General features: G+C 37.3%; 1 protein-coding gene across 4 annotated transcripts in view; it reads left to right on the plus strand.

Moving 5' to 3' along the window:
• LOC145988546 (uncharacterized) overlaps window positions 1-17,422 on the plus strand; it is a 193,963-nt gene that overhangs the window by 11,157 nt on the left and 165,384 nt on the right. For 2 of the 4 annotated variants that reach the window (XM_083123466.1, XM_083123471.1), the window contains exon 1: window positions 11,993-12,349. The exons of 1 other annotated variant lie outside the window; for it this stretch is intronic. The gene's annotated coding sequence lies outside the window, so the exon portion shown is untranslated. Of the gene's footprint in view, window positions 1-11,992; window positions 12,350-17,422 lie in introns of those variants that run through there. One more of the 4 variants, XM_083123470.1, reaches the window with a different exon arrangement.

Here is a 17,422-nt window from a genome sequence, read left to right on the forward strand (position 1 = left end):
ATCATCCACCCACACAAACTCTTTGGGTAGAGTATTGTAGTGTTTGATGCCACTACCAGTTTTGAGTTGGTTCCATATAGGTTTAATCAGATTTTTGTATTTATCCCCACTGCTAGATTTAACTCTGTTCTGAGTAGCATCATTGTTTTGGTATAGAGCATCAGACAGTATCAAAATTTCTGAGTAATTTTATAATTTTCATCTGTATAATCTCTGGGGGTGTTTCTTGGTGATGAGTTCTCACAGTCCCACAGTGCCAGGATATCTGGACCAGCTATTATTTTCACCCAAATTGATTTGCACATCATCCCCTTGAAATGTGAATCTAGATTTTCCAATTTTCCAGACTACTCCCTCGTTAGGCTCCATGGTTGGATACAATCCAAACACTTCATCTTTGTCAAATTTCCCAGTACTCAGGTAATCTTTTTCCAAGGAACCTAACCCATTTTTTCCTGATTCTCCTATGGCCCTAGTAGGTGGTTGTTGGAGTACTAGAGGAGTATGAATACTGGATAGTGGTGTGGGAGGAAAATCTGCATAATTTCTAGCAGCGAGAAGCACTAGCTCATTCATGAGATTCTTATTTTGTTCTGTAACACCCTTAATTTATCTACCAAGACCATTGATAGGGTCAATAATTGGTTGATCCTGACGCTTGTGTTGTTCATAGTATCCCCTATTTTCAGATTTCCAGCCTTTAAATCTTTTGACCAGATAGTCACGTAAATTCAAATTGTCTTCAATTTTATGTTTTGTAATTTTTGTTTAGGGGTTATTTATAACGTCACAACGTATCTTATAATGACTCAACATTTATAAAATTGTTAATTTTGTTTGAAAATTTCGATTGTTTGGTTTTTGAGTCATATTAATTGTAGCAAATCCAAAATCATCTTTGTTCCAACAGAAAGAGCAGAATTTTGAAAATTGACTGTAGTTTAAATCTCCTCCTACATAGTCATTATATACATTTTTTAAGATTAGTGTGGTCCTGACGAAACAGACAAACTAGATTTGTATTATCACAAAGTAACTGTTTGGGAATCTAAGAATAAGTCTGAGCCAGGTAAAAACAGTCTATTCCCCTGTGACGACCCTGAGTAAAAAAATTACGAATTTCATTTTGATTTTCTAAAATTACATCATCAAAGACTACAAGTGAGTTTTCATACCAATTGTCAAGTGGTTTTATAATATTTCTGATTTAAAGGTAGCTATGCCCAGTCCCTCATACAGTTTCATAAGCTGCTGGTATTTGGGTTGCTCCAAACTTTTTGAAAATATATACAGGTGTCTGTTCTTCCAGTCTAACCAATTGGGAGCAAGCAGAAAATTATCTACAAGTAGTGTAGTTTTTCCACAATCAGATGGACCTACAATGAGGCATCTGAGATTGTCAGGGAGCACCTCACCATTTTTCTTTCTTGTTTCTAGTAAATTAGGCAAATGTCTTACCACATTCCATGTTGTTGTCATAGAATTACTTGGTCTTTGGTAATCCAACTTTTTTCTGGAAGTCCCCGCCATTTCACTAATAACTTTTTGTTTTTTCTACGTAATACTTCCTCAATAAGATATGTATCTGGGTATTTAGTTTTGCTAAGTTCCTCTTCATAAAATCTTCCTTTCAATATTTCATTGCAATTGTCCTTTATTATATATGTATGCCTGTTCCCTGGTAAAACTTGAACCACAGTGAACAACTCTGTGCTCCAATTTTTAGTAAAACCCTTTTCAAAATGGTGTTTAAATTTGCTAACCCTTACTTGATATCCTATTTTGTACTTGGGTTTCTTGGTTGTATGTTGATATTTGGGACAATAAACAGTGGAAATCAAGTGTGCCTCATTACATTTGGTTACCTCAGCAGGCTTCATACGTATGGTTCTATGTATAGAATTATTGTAATTATGAACAAGATCAGATACATTTGTTACCCACCTATAGTTACCCTGCAAACTGAACTGCTTCCACATATGATTTTTAATGTTCTGTTGAATCTTTTAATTATACTAGCTTTCAAATCACTGTATGTAGAATAATGTCTAATATCATGCTGGAACATTAATTTGGTGAATGTGTAATTGTAAAATTATTTTCCTCTGTTTGTCTGTAAGTATTCTACCTTGCTCGAAAATAGACTTGAAGACCTCAGTAACACAAGCTCCTGTTTTAGATTTAAGAGGAACAGCCCAAGCATATTTACTGAAAGTATCTATTACAGTAAGCAAATACTTAAAACCATGATTTATTTTATGCAAATTTTTCAAATTTCCTGTGTTCATTTCAATCAGATCTGCTTGCCACAGATCATCAATTCCTTTTGTTATCACAGATAGTCGTTTGTAGTTACGACGAGCTGGTCATTGACTATATCTTGTCTAGACATTGAGTCTGCTAAGAGAAGATTACATAAAAGATATTATCCTCAGGATACAATTGTTTGACTTCAAATACATATTTGGTCACCAGTTTCAACATCAAGAACAGACAATTGTTTATCTTCATGTATTTTATATTTATTTTTAGTATTATCCCATGATGCTATTGGTATTTGACTAGTTGGTAAAGGAATTACTTTGCTGGTTTATAAATATTATATCTGATATAAAAAAGTAACAAATGAATTCGTTTATACAGGGTGAGTCACCTAAAATTACCACCGGAAATAGTATTTCGTGAACAACAATAAAGAAAAACTGCTTTCGCAGATATATAGGTATGAAAGGGGCTCATGAAATTAGTGGACACAATACGTTCAACTACGAAAGGAAATATGGTTTTCAACATAAACTTAGTTTTTAAAAAAAATGGAAACCCCATTTTATTTTCAGCTCATTTTAAAGTACGGAAAAAATCATTAAGAATGGCGTTTGTTACATTGTAGTACGTCAAGTGGTTCCCAAGTAATTGTGACGTGAAGTTGACACTTGAAACAAACATTCTCACAAGTTGATTCGTGTGTTGTAACACATATCCCCCTTTTGACACCATTCGTGTATTGTAACAAACATGGTACTCTTCTGCATACTATGCGTTGTGCTTAGGAAAGTTGTTACGTTCAAACAACTGCGGGTTAAAATAAAATGTGTAGTTTGTACATAAGTAAGCTTTGACAAATTATCTAAAATGTTCTGACACATCTTTCTGAGTTAACAAATATTTGTTAATTAAAAAGTATAAATGTTAAACATTCCGCCATCAATTACATACATAAATGTTAGTGCATTAACATCTTTCTAATTTTTAATTGGCGTTCATTCATTTACGTCATAATTTTTAGTACATCGGAACAATCAACTCCTCTCGTTTGGTCATGACAAATTTTTACGTTTGCAAGTTTTAAACTTTGCACCTTATACATTTTATCTTTTTCAAATTGATATATCAAACTTTATCAAATAAAGCAAGGGCGTAACAAAGTACACTAATTAACAGGATGTTTGTGATAGCGTACGTACGACAGAACTGTTGCTAAGAAAATAGTATTTTTAAACTTTGAAAAGGCCAGAATGATCTCGTAGAAGCTTTTCTGAAGGTTGTCAAAATAGTCACCCACAGCGCCAATGACGTCATCATCACAGTCAAAATGCTCCCCATTTTCACCTTGGGGAAGGTCGAGGGAATGCGGAAGGTGTTCAAGTAATTGGAATCCACATCCATGGATTGCAGCCAAGGCAACAAGGAGCATGTGATTGATTGATTTGGTTTATTTAACTTCGCTTTCTGCAACTTTTGGCTAATCGCGAAGATGTGGATGAGTGATGATATGATGAAATTGATGAAGGGACACTCACAATAAACACTCAGTCCTAGGCCGGGATTCGAACTCGCGACCCACCTGACGTCGTAGCGCGCTGTCCTAATCACTCCACCACGGAGGTTGGCACAAGGTACACGCAACGGCTAAAGAAACAGTAGGCGAATTGTCCACCACCACTTTCATTCGGTCTGAATTACACAATGTGATGACAATGAATTGAAATAAAGACGTGAATAAGCAGAGAATTAGGCCTGCTTCTAACCAAAATAGTTTCATTCCTTAAAACAACACAGGATGTAAAATAAGAAAGTAATGAAAATAGCGGTGGACAATTTGCTTGCCATTATCTTTGCCGTTGACTGTACATGTGGACTGAGACATTGTCCTGATGGAGATCAACCCTCTAGAGACCTTTCCTTGGCGCTTGTCCTTCAAAGCCTCTCATAATTCCTCAACAGTGGAGCATACTATTGTCCGGTGAGGGTTGGCTCTTCGGAAGATTGTTCACCTCTGCATCCCACAACGCTGTGTTCACCAGTTTCCCAGATGATAGAATGGACTTTACCTTTTGTGGGACGGGAGAACCGTCATGCTTCCACTGCTGTTCCGTCTCAGGAGTGTAATGATGAGCCCAGGTTTCGTCAGCGTTCAGAAATTGTTCTAAAGTTTTCTGGATCGGCCTCAATCAGCACCAGATTTTGTTCTGACAACAGCGGTTCAACTTTTGGTCGTTGGTCAGCACAACGTTGGAACCCAACGAGCTTCTTCATCTGCAAATGGTCATGGACAAAGGGCTCTGCAGTTGATTTCGACATCTGCAGCTCCTCGCCGATGTGTCTGATAGTCACACGTGGCTGCCATAATCAACTTGCTCACTTTGCCCACATTTTTCTGTGTCATCGTCTGGGCGAGGATCATCTTCCACGCTGCTCATAAGTGATGAAAATTGGCTCTTACATACACAGAGAAATGCAGTATAGATTTCCCAAATAATCTTAGATCGGATTGAGACTAAGTCAGGTTCATTACTTCTGCGACAATCCTCGAATTACTTTCGCGATTTTCTTAATGTTTTTAATAGATTTCACTAAATTTGGCACATATTCTGTAAAGAACAATAAACATCGTAAATTGTCTACCATGTAAGCTTAATTGATTGATTGATTGAGTTGGTGATTCAAGTCTACATTATGCACAGTAAGGCTAATTGGGACTGGGCCTACAGTTTAAAGTGGGTTCTGAACCACTATGTGCCTCCACCGGGAATCGAATCTGGGACTCCTTGATTACAAGGCGACGACACTACCACTGCGCCATCGGGGCGGCCCTTTGTAAGTTTAATGCTTTCGATAACAAAAAGTAATATTTTGTGAATACAGTGGTCACAATTAATATACACAGCGACAGTTATATTGAATTTTGTTATTTCCGAATGAGTTTCCCCTTTCCAGCCTGCTGTCTTTCCTTCATCAAAAGATCCTGCTACGAGTCACCGTTGAAGGTTAACAAATAACAAATTGCAAGGAAATAGATTACACCCACGAGGCAATACAATTCCGGAAATTGAAATTGGTTGTAACTTAAGTTCCTGTCCTCGTAGAATGAACAATATAGTGAAGAAAAACAACATAATCTAAAGCAAGTTCCGTTGATTTTGTATTCAAGGCTGGATTCATTGATATGTTTTTGAAAGTATGCGTACTAAATAAGATTAAATATGTAAGAGAATGTGTGTCTCTAACTTGCATAGAACATACTGTTCTGAATTACAGTGAATGAATTAAACAAAAGCTTTGAGAGCGACAGAAGTTGGTCAAACCCATCACAGAACGCGAGGTGTTTGTGTGTGTGTGCGTGTGCGTGCGCGAACATTTTATTTTATATTTTTATAAAATGTATTGAAATATATATTTGTACGTTGTAATGTTTTAAATAGTGTAGGCAATCTAAAGCAATTTTCCATCAAACCTGGGCAAAATTGCTTGAGAAGGTTTTTAAAGAGTTTCTAGCTCAGAAATCATTGCTGAATAACATATCCAAAATCAGACAAAATCGGACTACGGGAAAAAAAACCAAAAACAGATTTCAAAATGGCGGATTGGCTATTGTAAATTGAGCTCTGAAAATCCCCATCTTTTCGTGGACTTCCCCCTCCACCCTCAGAAAGTTGGAGTCTGGTGTGCCATATCCAGGCGGTGAGTGGTAGGGCCCATTTTTTTAAAAAAACACAATAGATAGTGAAATTTACCAAAACATTATAATGCAGTTTGTTGCAATGTTGGAACCAGAGGAACGTCGGAGCTGGTTTCAGCAGGACGTTGCAACTCCGCATACTTCCAATGAGACTATGGTTATGTTAAGAGATTTCTTTGGACTCAGGATTATTTCAAAGGGACTGTAGTCCGCCAGATCCCCAGATCTTTCAAGTCCGGACTACTTCTTGTGGGGGGTTTTGAAGCAAAAAGTATACAGGCAGAATCCACGCACCAGAAGAGCTGAGGCACCACATCACTCATGAAATTAGGAGTATAACTGTAGATGTCCTCCATAATGTTGCAAGAAATATGGAGAAACGTGTTAACATGTGTATTCAAGAAAAGGTCATCATTTTCAACATTTGCTTTAAAAATCTTACTTGTATATTTTGTATATTGTATATTTGTTCTCCATACCGCTTTTAAATTGAACGCACTGTATGTTAATTAATTGCTGGCCAGGTACAAGGTGTAGGGTTAAGTAATATGTTTCCATGAGTGTACTTTTATGTTATTATTGTATGTAAGTGTATGTGCTTATTAGATTGTGCTTTGCTGGATGTAAGATTCCCCTGTTTTTTACCTCCCCGGTTGGGGGAGCTAGCTGTCTTTCAAAAGACCGTTGCAGTGGAATTTTCCAACGCTACGGGGTCCACCTCCACGGACGTTTACCCCGACTATAAAAAAGGCCAGTGGGCTTTAGCAAAAAAACAGTGTTTCCCCATTGATCGACGAAAGAGGAACGTCTCCTCAAGTTTTGTCCACTTATGGTGGCTAAACTGGATATAATAATGTAGCATCTGGTTATGCCAGCCCCTGTTGCTGTCCCAAGTCCCCTTTTAGAAAAAAGCTTTGATTATGTGGATATTTCCGTATTGATTAATTAATGCCCAAAAGAAGGAGTGAAAGCGTAAGGAAACGCATTTGTAATGAACGGAATATCATTTAAGCTGAGGATAGGCCCACAGAGATAGTTATGCTAACTCTGTGGTAAAGGAAGTGTCGATGGTTATGCCATAGGTGCGCAATTATATTGATTTAGAGAATGGTTAATTTGGTCTATGCAAGACACACATGGAAACGCTATGTAAAATATGTATATATATATATAACTACGTATAATAAACCAATATATCCTACTAGAATGTTATGATTCAAAGAAATACGGTACTGTCCATTTAACAAGTTGTATATTCACTTTCTGTACATGTGTAAACGAACCAGGGAGATAAAAATATAAATTATTGTGTGAAACCCCCCCTTTTTGTAATTCCGGCGCTAAGATAATCTGCTCGCTTGGCACCCAGGGTGAGGTGTAAGGAGAGATTGAGGTATTAAAGTAGGAAGAAATCCAGAGGGCCGGATAGAAACTAGGGATAGGGGGGCCGAACTTTCACACATTGTATGTTAATTTGTGAATTATTTTTAATATTTTGTGTAGTATTACTTAAAATTTGTGTTTTCTTGTTGTGTCAAATTATATTTTGCCTTTTAAGAATGAAAATATCTGAATTGTGCCCGATTTGTGAGAGAAAATTGGACAATGGACAAGAGGTAGTTAAAATATGATCATCACAAATGACCAGCATTACATGTAACTTGATAAATGCTGATAGAGCCGGCTCGGGGATGATTAGCAGTTGCAAGCTATGCTGAAGATTCTCTCCATCATTGCAGCAGCCATATATCACAATTACCTCAAGCCCCTATACCTGTACTTGCAGAAATCGTTGTTTGTCGTCTGAAAATCCGACCGTGCAAAAAATGTTTCTGGGAGGTAAATTTGTGACAAGATGAAGTGCCAGATTATGGACCGGACCGGACTCGGATTGAATTTTTGTTTGAAGTCCACTATATACACAGAAAGGCTATTGGTGCTGGACCTAAAGTTTAAAGTGGGGTAGGAACCACTATGTGCCTCCAACGGGTATCGAATTCGGGACCCTGTTTTGCGACTCGAATCAGACCTCGTGGTATTCCCTGCAAAGCAGCCGAGGGCTGACAGGAGGAAACGGATTTACAGAAATCCAGAAGGCACCATGGCTGTTTTCCATACACTTGTGTTCCACTTACAACTTAGTAATGCAAGAATATACCAGAGTTTTGAAGAAGGGTACTGAGCAACACAATGAAATGCGAGAAAGCAGACGAACGGAAAACTGTAATGTTATTAAAAAAGGAATAGAACGACTGGAATCCATACCCCCATTCCTTTTGACTCAAGTTTCTGCAATACCAGTACAACAGTTAATTTTGATGAATTGCATTCTATTGGTACGGATATCATCTTCAAAATAATTGAGAAAAATTGTTCTCAAATATTCTGCCAAAAGATTGACAAAGTGAAAACCATAGGATTTTCTGGTTCTGCTGCGTTGTGGGTCCTGTCGGATACAATATGCAAGTAGATGCAGCACTCTTTCAGAGAATTACGAGCTTCGTGTATATCCTCGTGCATTATTCGAATGATAAAGTATGTTGAGAGCAGCCCAGAATTCTCCGTTAGGTCATGCAATAATCAAATACACCAACAACTTTCGAATGGAAGTTGAAGAAATCCAGTGCACAAGCCAGTGTGTTTTGGATGATGGATCTCTCCAACATTCCGTTCCATGTCATAACAATGAAACACACAAGAACATTGCAATCCCTTGTGTAGATTTCACTTTGAAAACAGATGGAAGGGCTATCGTTTTGATGATGGCTACAGAGGCTTTCCTGCGAGAAAGGGCTTAATTCTCAGGAGATTCTGCATCAAGACTAGTAGGAATCATAATTTTCAGCGCCGGCAAGAAAGAACACCCTAGCTAATGAAGAAATTAACCAAGCAATTATTTCCCTTACAGGTGAGATGATGTAGAAGCGACGGTGTGCTGTGTACAATGCAGATGAGGATGCTCGTGTGGGCATCGTTCGTGCTGTAGTCTCCTTACAAAATGCAAGTATTTGTACAACAGTAATAGAGGGAAGAGGCCGAATTGCTTCTGTACCATGCCAAGGACAATGGTTTCAAGTCGTACTATCGCAGTGACATAAGACAGGGACCATCTCTCAATACTGTGTACAATATCCTCGAAATTCAATCATTGTTGGGTCCACACATCCGCAAGCTGCTCCTCTTTCTGTGTTTTCACTGGCTCTAATACCACACACAGAATTTATCTGGCCTCCCCGATGGCGTAGTGATAACGTCCGTCGCCTTGTATTTAGTGGGCTCAGGGTTCGATGTCTGGTGGAGGCATGTAGTGATTAGGATCTCACCTTAAATTGCATGTCCAGTACTGATTTATCGTATTTGTGAATAAAGCAGACCTGAAACAAAAACTCGAAACCACATCTACAATGTGCTCAATTGGGAAATCCTTAGCATTAGACAAACTGATGAACGTAACTGAACTCCGATCAGCTACAAATTCATTTTGTTTCCATTCCTGCCAACATTCAGATATTGAAGCCGTTGGAAGAAAAGCAATGCTATATATATACACTGTTGTATGACTGCGAGTCGTCGGAAACCACAAACGAAGTATGTCGTCGAATGTTAATTGAAAACATTAGCTGCAGGCATATCGTTTGTTACACCTGAGTGTTTGTCACCTACCGATTCGTCCACAAAGTACCTTAAATTTCGCACACACTTTCAAATAAGGATCTGGAATTATAGAGAAGAGACGATTGAGGTAGAAGGATGGGGTTGGTACGTAAAGAATAATTCCTGCTATGCTGTACACCCACTAAATCTAGATTTCCGCTGTTCTTGCACGTCGAACCTTGATGATACTTTACGATGTGGATGCAAGCGTAATCAATTGTCCTCTTCAACAGCTCGTGAGGAGTGGTTGCAATAATATGATGACAGTTACTAGCGTACCCAGGTTTCCTTTTTTGGAAGGAGGGTGGGGACTGGAATTGTAAAAATGGGCATTACCTGCGTTCTACTGATTTCGTATATTTGGAACTTTCACTCAACATTGAAATCTAAGGATTAATTAAAGAGGGATTTGCATTTGGCACTTTCGTTATTCCCAAGTTATTTGCTGTTTCCACTTAAAAATTTTAATATTTATCAAAATTTCGGGAGAGACTGAAGCCCCCCCCCCCCCCCCATGTGAGAGCCAGTGTTTATAGTGATGAAGACTTTGTCCTTCCTTAGAAGTTTACTTTATAATTAAGAGAATTTTATTTGAAGTAATTGTTATTTTTTCGGTTTCTAACATCTATAAATAACTTTTAATATCAAAATTGCATAAGAAATGGTATATTGTTGAAAGATAGTTTTAGTTTAAGTATTATTAATAAAATCATTACCTCTCTCTAAAATGCGTAAATTACTTTATTTTTTCCTTTAGTAGAAAACAGCCAGTCCGCCATTTTGAAATCCGTTTCCGTTTTGTGGGGTTTTCCCGTGGTCCGATTTTGTCTGATTTTGGATATGTTATTCAGCAATGATTTCTGAGCGAGAAACTCTTTAAAAACCTTCTGAAGCAATTTGCCCAGGTCAAAGTGTAAATTGCCAGGACTAAAAGAGTAATTTTACAGAACTATCTCTTGTATATGTATTTTTAATAATCATTTCTGTTTTAAATTTTCTGTTTATGGGAGAGGAGTAGGACAGGTGAAGCCATTTGCGAGGTAAAAATACTGCAGGGGAACGGAACCATCAGATTCTTCTGCCATTATCACAATCCCATACTGCACAGTTACTCACGAATCAGATGATGAGAGGTTCCCCACTGGACGAACGCGACCGGCGAAGCCTCCTGCATCGCTCACCAGTTCCAATCCGTCTCTTTCTATGCCATAATAACGCTGACGCTCTGCAGGCCAGGCGTGGTACGAAAGCGTTCTTTCACAAATACAGTGCGTTGATCAGTTTTGCACATGTCCGAAATGAAAAAAGATAATTTTACCCTCAATCTTGGGGTTGTTCCGTAAAGGACTTGTCAACTTACACAGTTATCTTGAATGTTTTAGTAGTTTCCTTTGCAGGATAATTCATTGGCTGTAGTTATGGTTAAAAAAAAATCAATCGTTTCGTATCTCACCAAAACCTCAAAATGCAAAGTGAGTTTGGTTGAACCACTGTAGTCGTGAACCTCTTAGTGGTTGACAAATTTAATGGCCCATACGTGTGAGAGTGTGTGTGCAATATAAGATGGGCAAATATTTTTACATTTTTTTATTTTTTATTAGTAATATTATTCGCTGTATTTCTTTCACAAATACAGCGCGTTGATCAGACCTACACAAGTCCGAAATGGAAAAGATAATTTTTGATTGGCTAATAGAATTATGAGTTTCTTTTTTGGGGGGATGGGTTGCCAGAGAGACTTAATCATTCTATTGATAGGAATTGATTTCCCAATACCATTAATAATGTGCGAGCCTGGAATAAGCAATAATAATCGCGTCCTGCTGTTTGCAAGCGGGAGAGGCCATTGTTCTGTAGCCGTCTGCATTGTAACAACCGTGTGTTTCATTTTCTGATCGATTGATAACGTGTTCTGTGACGGTTTATGCTCAGAGCTTCATGGTGACAGGAGCGTCATTTTTATGACACGAAACGTTTGCGGAGATCGGATCGTAAATTTCGTCTCATGGTTTAACTTCGCAGATAATTCCATTGTGGTGGAGGATGCCCCCTTACAGATTTCGTGACAGCTCTTTGTTTGACTTGTCAATAGATTATGCACAATTCTTGTCGTGTCTTGGGATTGCAGGTCAGAAAGACGTGTTTTTTGCCAATTTGCCATGCAAGTATTAGACGAAAGAGCTACTACTTGATGCATTGATGGTCACGATTGAAACACGTAACTCAGTACTATTGGACGTTACATACCCTTCCAGGCTTTACCTGGGCGTGACGTCATTTATATCGACGGATTTAATCGCCGTGCGCCGTCTCTTTTGACAAAACAGCCAGTTGCTGGTGTTTCCCCCTTCAGCCGCGTGGCGCTAGCGTAGCGGGAAATGTCATTGAATTCTTACCACAACTTCTATTACATAAATTTCCTTTTCCTCCCAGTTTATTTAGACTCGTCTGCAAAGCCGTGTGTAAAAGTTACCGACAAAATATGATTGTAGCAACAAAACACACAAGTATATTCAGTTTTGTGAGAAGTGTGGTGAACCGTTTTCATGTTTATAAAGCATTGTATATTCCTTTATAGTGAATCTTGAAATTAGTGAACCTTTTACGTGTTAATGTTTGATATACGAATGTTTACCCACATATTTTGTTTGTGACAGCCACAGAAGGTAGGATTTTTACATTTTGATGAAGATACTTGCTGATTCAAGACGTATTGGCGGTCTACAATAAATAGAGGTAAGATAACCTCTCACTCTAACCTGTAAAATCGATGTTCTGTAACATTAAGTTCTTTTTAATAATCTACTTTGTTACAATTGCTCCTAAATCATCATCAAATAGTGCGCGAAACAAATAATGAAGAACAGCTAAGTTGCAAGAATTAGTAGTTTAATAATTATGCAGCAGATATCGAATGACGTACAAATTAACTAAATTGTTTATAATTTAGATGGAATATATAAGAAACCTTGATTAAGTGTAACCATTTAACAAATTGCGTATTAGATAAAATTGTTTAAAATGACTTGCAAAATACCTATTTCTTTATAATTGGTCCGCCATTCTTTTCGCTCCTATAAATCTCTTGCCACAATATACAGCGTTCCGCTTGTGCGCCAACTTTACGCTTTCAAACACGTTTAACTAACTGGCGGCAATATACAATTCGAAAATGGTATGCTGTCAGTTCTGTGCTCCCAATTCTCGATTTGTGATCACCTTCAGTTATTTCGATTCATGATATTAGCAAAAATATTCTAATAATGTGATATTTGTTTTGTTTTTGTCACTTCCGAAAGCTGAATAATTAAAGAAACTGAAGATCCAAAGTTCACTGCAAAACTTTAAATGGAGAAATGAAGTTTTAAGGCCGTGAATTTCCACTGTCATCCAAGAACCGTAAAATAAAATGACTATGACCGCTTTTAAAGTATTAACGGCCATTAATGTAATTTTAATGATTGTTTTTTTTTAAAAAATATGCTTATGACTCTAATTATAACCTTCCTTTGTGCATGATAAAATATTCAATTTTAAATAGAAGACGATCGTGTCCCTATTTTGTAAATTAACAGGCAGGCTGCTAATTTTAACGGTAGAATTTTGTAAATTTTATGGCAACTGGTAACAGTGAATGTAACTATATTTTAGTGTATTTTTCATAGGAGAAGTAAACATGGCGTCAGTATATTAAAAACAGACGCACACTGATACAAGATATATGATTAAGTGTTATGACATAGGCCTACAGTACAGTATTGAGACATAAGAAAATATTTCAAATTTAAATTTGAATATTTCATTCTGCATCAAAATATTATACTAATTAAAAATTTCAATCATGTGAACAATAAATATGTTTCTTAAAACTGAGTCACAAAATTGCATTAATTAGGATAAATATGTAATAGCATTTTAATACCTTAAAAACAGTCTCGGTCATTTTTATACGGTAGTTGGATGGCATCGAAAATTGACGTCATTTTTTACATTTTCAAAATCCTGTGTAGACTTAATTATATTGGAGATTAGGGAACAAAACGCATAGTAGTGTTAAGCATAGCTTGCGTTACAATTTGAAACAACATCTTTAAAATATAGGACATTGTTTAAGAGGGCCAAGGGCGAAACTCACAAGCTTCCTCACCAAGATAACTTCCGTATACGGAGAGATCCCAAGGTTAAATTCTTACAGCCATTAGTTAGCCGACCTCCGTAGCGCTATGCTACAACACCAGAGTTCGTGGGTTCGAATCCCGGCCTGGGATTGGGTATTTTTAATGAGTGTCTCTTCATCAATTTCATTCTCATCTTCAAGATTAGCCAACAGTGGCAGAAAAGCGAAGGAAAGTAAACCAAATCAATCAGTTACAGCCATTAGATACCTTCGAGGACAGGTCTTGTAATATAGTTGAGCAAAATCTATCAACGCACGTTTCAAGATGGCGGGCGAAAAACTGATTTCTCTATGTTAGACTCGCTATGCAATGTTATACATTTTTTTTCAAAACTCTGTTTAGACTACATTTGTGGAACCTAGAAACTAAACTTACATGAATTTAAGGTCAACATTTACAGACAGAATGGTCTAGAGAGTTAGCTTAACACATCATAAGAAGAAGAATCATAGGTTAGAATCCATGAAGTAATGGAAGTTTATTGCTTTCTTAAATCATTATCATGTCTCCGCCCTGTCGCTATAAACTTAACAAAGAAACCTTTGTCTAGAATTATACTGTGAACAGTATGAATGCTCAATACAGAATTACAAAAAAAAGAAGAAACAATAAATAATGATAATGGACAATCACAGAATTAAAATACTTTAATATAAGTAGCACAGCAATGAAACGAACTATACTGGCATACAAATAGTAATAAATATGGATTGAAAATAGTGCGTCAAAACTGTATGTAAAATGCCTCTGGGAAGTTAGAAGGGGTGATCGCCTCCACCGCCTCTCTGTGAACCCGCATCTGAGCACATACACCACATGACAAGTTACAAACACGAAAATGCAAATGCGTAATTGAACCAGGCGCTTTCTGAAGTGGCGGATGGAAAGCAACGAACCAGCGATCGGTTTAATTGTTCTCGGCTCTCGTCGATTACTTTATGGCTTTTTATGGAGTTCCCTTTATTTTTAATTCTTGTTTTAAGCCCACTTTATGCACAGATAGGCTAATCGGGACTGGATCTACAGTTTAAAGTTGGATCGGAACCACTACGCATTGCCACTGGGTATCAAACCCTTTGATTACGAAGAAACGACGTTACCACTACGCCAACGGGGATGCCGCTTAATTTAATAATTAATTTAATTTGATTTAATACCGTCTGATTTTAATCTCATTTAGCCAAAGAGCCTGATGCAGAGGCATTAACGCAACAATGGGGCTGATCACTGTCAAATTTTCCGGTGGCGGCGCCACCCTCATTGTGTTCCAAGAGAATTTTGTTCTTCATTTGATTGCCCTTAGCTTTACATTCGAACGGGATGGAATGGCTATTCAAAAGTTATTTTCACCGAAGGTAAGAGTTTCTCATGTAAAGCTTTAAGATTATGTAGCAAGTTATAAGCTTCCGAAAATTACATACTTCTGAACCTAATAATTAATATACGTATTAAAGCGCAACAGCAGGATAGTTTGAACGTGCTAAATATTGTACGTTTATACGCCATTTGGATCGACCTTAACTGCCATGGGTTAATAACACAAACATTTAGGAACTACACACTTTTTTGTTTGTTGTTGAAAGTATGCGTAATTTAATGGCGCGGATAGGAATCGAATAAACTCCCTAAATTATCCACAAAAAATGTATTAAGTGTGTGTGTGTGCGTATGATATACATTATTACGAGTATCTCCATCCGATAATTTAATACGGTATTAACCTATGTTTTCCTTCTATTAAGCAGACATTTTCCCCTCGTACTTACGTCCTCTGTTTTTTTTTAGTTACAACACTTTCAAAATTATAATTGCTGTAAATAAGAACACCTTAGAGGTCACGAAACATGCAATATAAGATATTTTTTATTACTATTCTTCTCGATAAAATGCGTATATATAAAACAGAGGATCATATTTACTAGCCATGTCAAAAGATGTGAGATATCATCTAATAAAAAAGAGTAAGTTGAAGTTATTATAACAACTATAAAAATAAAAACACAGTCTTAAGGAATTTTTAAGTATTATTCTTTAACGGACTCACAATAGTGAAGCACCTAATTGTGAAAATTGCAAGTGACGTAAACAAAAACTGAGCAAATGTTGAGGTTTTCTTGAGTTCCGATATATTTTCTGTTGTTGGCGGTCACCTTTTCTTCTTTTATCCTAGTTTTACAGCACTGATGATGGTCCAACATAATAACAGCACGTTCGGGATCCAATTCCCCATGTATTTAAATGGGAGAACAATTGCCCAACAAAAGCGTGATGATACAACTATCGTGCTGACACCTACATTAGTTACTTTTCATTGATCACCCCTATTAAAGGAGAATCGGAGACACCCCATGTTGCCAAACCTATTGTAAGTGTGTAGTGTCCTCCCTCTCACGGTTGCAGACGAGAGGGGTTGTTGCGAGTGAGCGCGGGAGAAAAAGTTGGCTCATTGTACTTCATTTAATTGCGCTAAACATAGCAACAAGCAAAGCTTGGCAAATGTCAGGTGGCAAGAGAGATTGCCACTCGGTCCAGCATACGCCCCTCGAAGACGATTGGCAGATAGAAATAACTTCCCAGAGTCGGACACCAGTAGATTTTACATTTAGTATAACTCCTCAATCGTTCGGGAAGCTACATATTAAATGCAAGGTTGTGCACAACAATAAGTGCAACACACAAGGCACAGATTGAGAAGTAAAAAGAGCAACATGGAATTCGAGGATAAATTAATGTAAAATTCACGTCCCCAGTTCTAAATAATGTTCTCCGCTCTTAGTTTGAATTCTTGTTTTAAGTCCACTTTATGCATCGATATTCTGCTATTCGGGACTAAAGTGAGATCCGAACCACCATGGGCGTCGCCAGAAATTTTTGCAGGGGGGGGGGGGGGTCGGGCAAATTATAAAAGTTGGACAGGAGATAAATATTATTATTATTACCACGGTTATAAATGTGATTATAAAAATACAATTATTATAAACTAACAAAAATAAATTTTATTCGAAAAAATAATAATAATATTATTATTATTATTATTATATAAATGGGAAGACTCGATCCACCAAACGAGTGAATACCAGCACAACTATTTTCTATTATTTATTTTGCATTTTATGCAGTTAGTATCTGAAATACATTTTGATATTAACCTTTGCACGTCTCGTTCAAGAAAAGGCTTTAAATGTTATGGAGAATTTTTTTTCATAAAGTTTGTTGTGTGACCTCTCACCTACAACTGTAATTATTAGAATTTTGAAAACTGTGGTACCATTTGTTCTTTGGATGGAATGGTAGATTGTAATCTTTTTCCTGCATTTTCACTCAATGTTTTCGATCCAATGCAATTTTACTTTGATTTTTCTGTTCGAATACTAACTAAAGGAACTTCATTTCTGTTCTTAACAATAAGAGTAACAAACTTTCGGCTTTCTTGTATCTTTAAATGAACGATGTTAATTTCCAGAGGGGTCCACCGACCCGTTCTACCCCCTCTCCCGACGCCCATGCGAACCACTGTGCAATGTGCCACCACCGGGTATCTCTGCTCTTCATGCACATTCGTGCTTTCAATAATTATAGTGACGTAATAAGCAGATTGCGCTCGTCGTCTCTTCTATATCCGCTACCATGA

This window comes from Lepisma saccharinum, chromosome 6 (assembly GCF_977018435.1).
Source record: "Lepisma saccharinum chromosome 6, izLepSacc3.1, whole genome shotgun sequence".
NCBI classification, from domain to species: domain Eukaryota; kingdom Metazoa; phylum Arthropoda; class Insecta; order Zygentoma; family Lepismatidae; genus Lepisma; species Lepisma saccharinum.